Here is a 7,528-nt window from a genome sequence, read left to right on the forward strand (position 1 = left end):
CAGTAATAGCTGTGATTGATGTGGACAAAGGATAATTGGTCCTTCAACTGAATGAGGACAACCTTGTATTTAAAACTCAAGGATCTCCTTATGTAACCATGAAGAGTAAGCATGAAAAGCTTCTCTCACTACAGAGTCAACCGAAGCCCCCACAGTCAAACTCTAAGTTTAGTGTTGGGAGGCCACAACCAAACTCTAAGTTTGGTGTTGAACCCCCATATTCAAACTCTAAGTTTGGTGTTGGGAGGTTCCAATAATGCTCTGAACATCTGTGAGGCTCCATGAGAGCTCACTGTCAAGCTATTGACATTAAAGAAGCGCTTGTTGAGAGGCAACCCAATGTTATTTAATTATATCTATTTTATTTTATTGTTATTTCGTGTTTTATTAGGTTGATGATCATGTGGAGTCACAAAAACTACTAAAAAATCAAAAAACAGAATGAAAAACATCTTTAAAAATAGCTCACCCTGGAGGAAGAACTTACTGGCGTTTAAACGCCAGTAAGAAGCATCAAACTGGCGTTTAACACCAGAAAGAAGCATTAAGCTGGCGTTAAACGCCAGAAACAAGCACCAGACTGGCGTTTAACGCCAGAACAGAGCATGGAAGTGGCGTTAAACGCCAGAAACAGGCTACATTTGGGCGTTTAATGCCAAAAACAAGCAGCAAGCTGCCGTTTAACGCCAGACATGCATGCTAAGGGCGTTTTACACGCCTAATTGGAGCAGGGATGTTAAGTCCTTGACCCCACAGGATCCCCACATTTTCTTCTCTCCTCTTCACACCTTTTCATAACTCTCTTCCGCAAAAACCCCACCTACCTCCAAAATTCAAACTCTTTTCCCTCCTAAACCCAACCCTAATGGCCAAACCCTAAACCTCCCCCCACTCCTATATAAACCCCTCTTTCCTTCTTCATTTTCACACAACACAACCCTTTCTTCTTCCCCTTGGCCGAATACACACCTCTCTCCCTCTCCTCCATTTTTCTTCTTCTTCTCCTTCTTTCTTTCTTCTTTTTCTCGGGGACGAGCAAACATTTTAATTTTGGTATGGTAAAAGCATTGATTTTTGTTTTTCCATAACCATTAATGGCACCTAAGGCCAGAGAAACCTCAAGAAAGAGGAAAGGGAAGGCAGTTGCTTCCACCTCTAAGTCATGGAAGATGGAGAGATTCATCTCAAAGGTCCATCAAGACTACTTCTATGAAGTTGTGGCCAAGAAGAAAGTGATCCCTGAGGTTTCTTTCAAGCTCAAAAAGAATGAGTATCCGGAGATCCGACATGAGATCCGAAGAAGAGGTTGGGAAGTTCTCACCAACCCCATTTAACAAGTCAGAATCTTAATGGTTCAAGAGTTCTATGCAAACGCATGGATCACTAGGAACCATGATCAAAGTGTGAACCCAAATCCAAAGCATTGGCTTACCATGGTTCGGGGGAAACACTTAGATTTCAGTCTAGAAAATGTAAGGCTGGCGTTCAACTTGCCAATGATGGAAGAAAATGCACGCTCCTACACTAGAAGGGTCAACTTTGATCAAAGGTTGGACCAAGTCCTCATGGACATATGTGTGGAAGGAGCTCAATGGAAAGTTGACTCAAGAGGCAAGCCGGTTCAATTGAGAAGACTGGATCTTAAGCCTGTAGCTAGAGGATGGTTGGAGTTTATTCAACGCTCAATCATTCCTACTAGCAACCGGTCTGAAGTTACTATAGACCGGGCCATCATGATCCATAGTATCATGATTGGGGAGGAAGTGGAAGTTCATGAGATTATACCTCAAGAACTCTACAAGGTGGCTGACAAGTCCTCCACTTTGGCAAGGTTAGCCTTTCCTCACCTCATTTGTCACCTCTGCAATTCGGCTGGAATTGACATAGAGGGAGACATCCTCATTGAAGAGGACAAGCCCATCACTAAGAAGAGGATGGAGCAAATAAGAGATCATGGACCTCAACAAGAGCATGAGAAAATTCCTCACCATGAAATTCCTGAGATGCCTCAGGGGATGCACTTCCCTCCACAAAACTATTGGGAGCAAATCAACACTTCCCTAGGAGAATTAAGCTCCAACATGGGACAACTAAGGATGGAACACCAAGAACACTCCATCATCCTCCATGAGATTAGAGAAGATCAAAGAGCTATGAGGGAGGAGCAACAAAGACAAGGAAGAGACATAGAGGAGCTCAAGAGCACCATTGGTTCTTCAAGAAGAGGAAGACGTCACCCTCACTAAGGTGGACCCATTCCTTTATCTCCTTGTTCTTATTTTCCTGTTTTTCGTTTACTATGCTTTATGTTTATGTTTGTGTCTTATTACATGATCATTAGTATTTAAGTGTCTATGCTGATGCCAAGGCATCTTAGGCTAGTTTCACTAGCATTTTTCTGTTAGTTTTAGTTGTTTTATGCATTTTCTTGAGCTTAAAGTAACCAAGAATGGTTAAATGAATAACAAAGCAATGAACCATCCAAACAGTATGATTTTGATGCAAATTCCATGAGTTTTTAGTTATATTACTTGAATGCTATGAATGGAAGATTTCTCATGAAATTTTGCAAGACTTTGATGTAGTTGTTTGGATGATTTCAGGGAAGAAGAGGCTAGGCAAGGAAGCAACAAAATCAATAAAGGAAGCTTGAATATCACATGTGGAGTTTAAGTTCCAGTTTAAGCTTAAACTGGAACTCAAACTACCAAGCCATATAATGCTGGGAACTATCAGTGGCGTTTAAGCTCCAGTTTAAGCTTAAACTAGAGCTTAAACGCCAAAATCATGAAAGCTGAGGAAAAGCTGAAAGTGGCGTTTAACCTCCAGTTTAACCTTAAACTGGAAGTTAAACGCCAGAAATGAGAAATGCACCAGGGAGCCATTTTCACGTTTAAGCTCCAGTTTAAGCTTAAACTGGAGCTTAAACGTGTTCGACCATTCTCCTCCAGGGATGCTTTCTTCATTTCCACGTTTAAGCTTCAGTTTAACCTTAAACTGAAGCTTAAACGTGTTCGACCATTCTCCTCCAGGGTTGCTTTCTTCATTTCCACGTTTAAGCTTCAGTTTAACCTTAAACTGAAGCTTAAACGTGTTCGACAACTCCACACTCCAGACTTGCCTTCTTCCATTTCCACGTTTAAGCTTCAGTTTAACCTTAAACTGAAGCTTAAACGTGCTTGAATTATACCACCTCCAGGAGTGTCCAACGTTTAAGTTGCAGTTTAAGCTTAAACTGCAACTTAAACGCCACTAATTGAAAAGGTTTCTGGGCCAAAGATATTGCAGTTTAAGTTAGCATTTGAGCACAAACATTAACTTAAACGTACTCTGGTATGAAACCCAATTGAATATCATGGTTTATGGGATTGGGCTTGAAGAATTGATGAGTCTGGAATTTCAAATTGTTGAGTCATGTGTCATTACTTGATTATCACTAAGTTGGCTCAATGAATGTTACAGAATTGGATCAGCAGCCTCATCAGGATTATGGATCATAAACCCAAAGCAAAAGGAAATCAGGGAAAGGCCTCAAAGCCCAAGAAACACAACAGAAGCTCAATTTAGAAAGTGTATAAATAGGATAGAATTTAAGTTGGTTGGCACTCAGGGGGAATTTTGGGGGATCACTTTTTCTAGTTTTCATACTTTTTGTAATTGAATTCAGAGCTATGACTCACTAAACCCCCTTTCATTGGGTTAGGGAGCTCTATTGTAATTCAATGAATCAATAATAGTTTTTATCTTCTTCTTCAATCTTTTCTCTTGAATTTTGTTAGAAAGCTTCTCGATCTAATTCCATTGGTTAGTTGTCTTGGGAAAGAAACTATCCATAATTGGAATCCTTCGGAACCTTGGGAAAGGAATGGAGGATTCATGCTAGAGAAGCTTTCTCACAGTGAATTGGATTGGGGTTTGGATGGATATTGTGACATGTAATCCTACCAAATTGTGGTTCATGAAACTGTGTGGTATAATCAGTGATCGAGCATCATCTCTTCTTATGAACATTTAAACCAAGGGATTGGGAATTTGTTTGTTTTTAGAGAGAATTGGTGAGCCAAGGGATTGGGATCCAATCATATAAGATTGCCAAGCAAAATTCAATGAATGCATTGGTTGAGGAAGGGATAAAAAAAAATGTTTGATTCGGAGATCTCAATATCTCCTGAAACCCAATGAATTCCCCATTTCTGATCTATCACTTCTCTTTACATTCTGCAATTAAATTCATGCAATCACCCCGATCCCTTTTTAATTTCAGCAATTTAGCTTCTCGCTCTTTAATTCATGCAATTTTACATTCCGCAATTCTCATCTAAATCTTGATTCCGCTCAACTAGAACACACTTCTAATCCGAATTGCTCACTCAACCAATCCTTGTGGGATTCGACCTCACTCTATTGTGAGTTTTTACTTGACGATAACCGGTGCACTTGCCGGAAGGAATTTTTGCCGATCGTGCAATTTCTTAAAATCGTAGCATCAAGTTTATGGCGCCGTTGCCGGGGATTGGTTTTCGATTGACAATTCTCAAATTGGAAGTTAACTAGATTGAGCATTTTTCTTGCTTTGTTAATTCAGTTCAAGTTACTTGTTGAATTTTAATTTCTGCACTCTGTTACATGCTTTCTTTCTTTATGCCTTTAAATTCAAGCAACTAACTCACTGACTCACTAATTATTTGAATTAATTCCTCAACTGCTCTAACCATACTCTTCCATTAACCAAGAGTATTTCACTTGTTTGTTGCCTGTGCTGTGTTTTTGTATGACAGGTAGGAGAGGAGAGACATCAACTCCTCATTATACCGAACCAGAGAGGACCCTTCATAAACTTAGAAGGGAAGCAAGAGGGAAGAGAGTACTGGGAGAAGAAGAATCTGAAGGAGAATCTGAGGACAATTTTGAGGAAGCTCTAGATCTCAACATGGATAGAGAAGTTCACAACCATGAGAGAGCTGATGGAAACAATGCCATTCCCGAGAGGAGGGTTCTTGGTTCATACATAAACCCAACCTCTGGGAATTGTGGTAGCAGCATTCAGAAACCACCCATTCAGGCCAACAATTTTGAACTCAAACCACAGCTAATATCACTTGTGGAGGATCATTGTTCATTTGGTGGGAGTGCTAATGAAGATCCAAACCAACATCTCACAAAATTCCTGAGAATTTGCGACACTGTGAAGTCCAATGGAGTCCAGGAAGATACCTATAAACTGCTCTTGTTCCCATTTTTACTTAGGGACAAGGCAGCTAAGTGGCTGGAATCATTCCCAAGGGGGAGCCTAACAACCTGGGATGAGGTGGAAAGCAAGTTTCTGGCACGTTTCTACCCCCCACAAAAGGTCAATAGGCTTCGATCTGAGGTTCTGACTTTTAGACAACAAGATGGTGAAACTCTCTACGAGGCATGGGAGAGGTTCAAGGATTTGACAAGGAAATGCCCACCAAACATGTTCCATGACTGGGTGCAATTGCATATTTTCTATGATGGACTTTCTTATGAATCAAGGAAGGCTGTAGACCATTCATCAGGAGGTTCATTGAACAGGAAAAAGACTGTGGAAGAAGCCATTGAAGTGATTGAGACAGTGGCTGAGAATGAGTACTACTATGCTTCAGAGAGACACAACACTAAGGGAGTCATGGAGCTGAACCATGTTGATACAATTTTAGCCCAAAACAAGGTGTTTGCCAAGCAACTAGCAGAGCTCACCAGGAAATTAGAAACAAAGCAAGTGGCTGCAATACACACACAAGATCAAGAGGAAGTAAGCACTGAAGGAGGTGATTGGGAAGAGGCCAATTATGTAGGAAATCAACAAAGGCAACCATATGATCCACATTCCAACACTTACAACCCAGGCTGGAAAAACCACCCAAACTTTGGGTGGGGAAACCAGCAAAACCAACATAACAAGTCCACATACCAAAACTCCAACCAAAGATCATACCAAGCCACACAAAACACTTACTCCCAACCATCATATCATGGCCAAAATAATCAACCTACCCAACCTAATCCGAACCAACAATTTCAAGATCAATTAAACAGGATAGAAGGAATGCTGGCAAACATGAGTCAGGACATAAGTGAGTTGAAAAGCTTTAGGGGTGATGTGAGATCTACCTTAAGGAACCATGGTGAAAAACTCAAGAGGATGGAGTCTCAAGTAGGAGAGCTATCTCAACAGGCCCCCAAGTCAACTGCAGTGTTCCCTAGTGACACAGAAAAGAATCCTAAAGGGGAACAAAAGGGAGTGAGATGGGAAGAATGCAAGGCCATCACCATATTGAAGGAAGTCTCAGAAGAAGAAGGAATCAGACCCTCAGAACAGGAGCCAGAAATCTTGAAGGAAGGTGTGGAAGAAGCTAAGCAGGAAAGTGAAACTGAGCAAGCCAAGGAACTGCAAAAAGGCATGCTGGAAACATACCAACCAAAAGCACCATTTCCTCAGAGGTTAGGAGGAGGTGAAAAAGGGAAAACCTATTCAAGGTTTTTAGAGACATTTAAGTCTCTCCATATCAATATTCCCTTTCTTGAGATTCTCCAGCAGATGCCTACACATATCAAGTATTTAAAGGAATTGCTGAGCAAAAAAAGAGTTTTGAAGGGAGGACAAACTGTAATAATGAACAAAGAATGCAGTGCCCTCATCAAGAAGGACATAGTCTCTAAGAAAACAGACCCAGGAAGTTTTCATATCCCCTGCATCATAGGGGAAACAAAAATTGACAGAGGATTCTGTGATCTAGGAGCTAGCATAAATGTGATGCCTCTGACTCTTATGAAGAGGCTACAACTGAATGAGGTGAGATTCACTAATGTAATCATACAACTGGCTGACAAAACTCAGAAGCAAGCTGAAGGGGTAGTTGAGAATGTGCTGGTGAAAGTGGGAAATTATTTCTTCCCCACAGACTTTGTCATTTTGGACATGGAGGAAAGCTACCTACACCCTATCATTCTGGGAAGGCCATTTCTAGCCACTGCTAGAGCGCTCATAGATGTAGAACAAGGAGAGCTAATTTTGAGAATACATGATGAACAGCTCATTTTCAATGTTTTCAAACCTGCATCTGAGCCTGAACCAGAACCTGAAAAGCCTAAGGATGATAGTAGCCATCTGTGTTTGGAGGAAAGCAATCCAGCAGCTGAAACTCTGAAACAGTCCTTGGAAGGCAAACAAGAATTGCAAGAGTTAAAGCCACAAGAATCAATAGAAACAGATCAGAAGGATCCTCCTGGCATAAGGGTCAATGAAGAAATCCTCAAGAGAAAGGGAAGAATTGTAAAGAAATTGCCAAGAGGGTGGAGAAACAAGAAAATTCCCACTGAAGGTTTCTCTCCGGGAGATAAAGTGATATCAAGTCATTATCTGCCAATCCCACCTGGCCTCAAAACCATTCCTTCCCAGCTCCCTCAAGTGTTCACAATCAGGAAAGTTCTTTCTATGGAACATTTGGAAATCATGAAGGAATCAAATGGGGACGTTTTCATAGTGAGAGGAGAGGACATCAAG

General features: G+C 41.0%; 1 non-coding gene across 1 annotated transcript; it reads right to left on the reverse strand.

Moving 5' to 3' along the window:
- Positions 1 to 5,356: 5,356 nt before the first annotated feature.
- Positions 5,357 to 5,460, reverse strand: LOC148567171 (small nucleolar RNA R71). The gene has a single exon (XR_015882992.1). It is a non-coding gene; the product is annotated as a small nucleolar RNA R71 (small nucleolar RNA).
- Between the last annotated feature and the right edge of the window lie 2,068 nt (positions 5,461 to 7,528).

Source organism: Arachis ipaensis, chromosome B4, assembly GCF_059453495.1.
Source record: "Arachis ipaensis isolate K30076 ecotype BB chromosome B4, ASM5945349v1, whole genome shotgun sequence".
Classification (NCBI taxonomy): Eukaryota; Viridiplantae; Streptophyta; class Magnoliopsida; order Fabales; family Fabaceae; genus Arachis; species Arachis ipaensis.